Raw genomic sequence first — 280 nt, forward strand, 5'->3', positions numbered from 1 at the left:
TGTTCTGAAAATAGTTTATTCTTCCCTCAGGATTTGCATGAATGGACCACACATCAGTATGTGACATCCTTCTATCATGCAGTATATTTCCCAAAGAACTCATTCATCAGTGGAAGTGCAGCTCTTCTTCTTTTTACTGATAAATCAATCGGTAAATTAAACACGTTCATTTATTGATCCGCAGCTGTGTTACTGGTCCATAAAGGTTGCCTGACATTAACCTGCTTTGTCTTACATGTTGTTGGTTTTTGGTGGATTTCTTTTTTTTTCATATGATCTG

The sequence above is a fragment of the Morone saxatilis genome, unplaced genomic scaffold, assembly GCF_004916995.1.
Source record: "Morone saxatilis isolate NCDOM2014 unplaced genomic scaffold, NCSU_SB_2.0 Contig15, whole genome shotgun sequence".
NCBI lineage: Eukaryota > Metazoa > Chordata > Actinopteri > Moronidae > Morone > Morone saxatilis.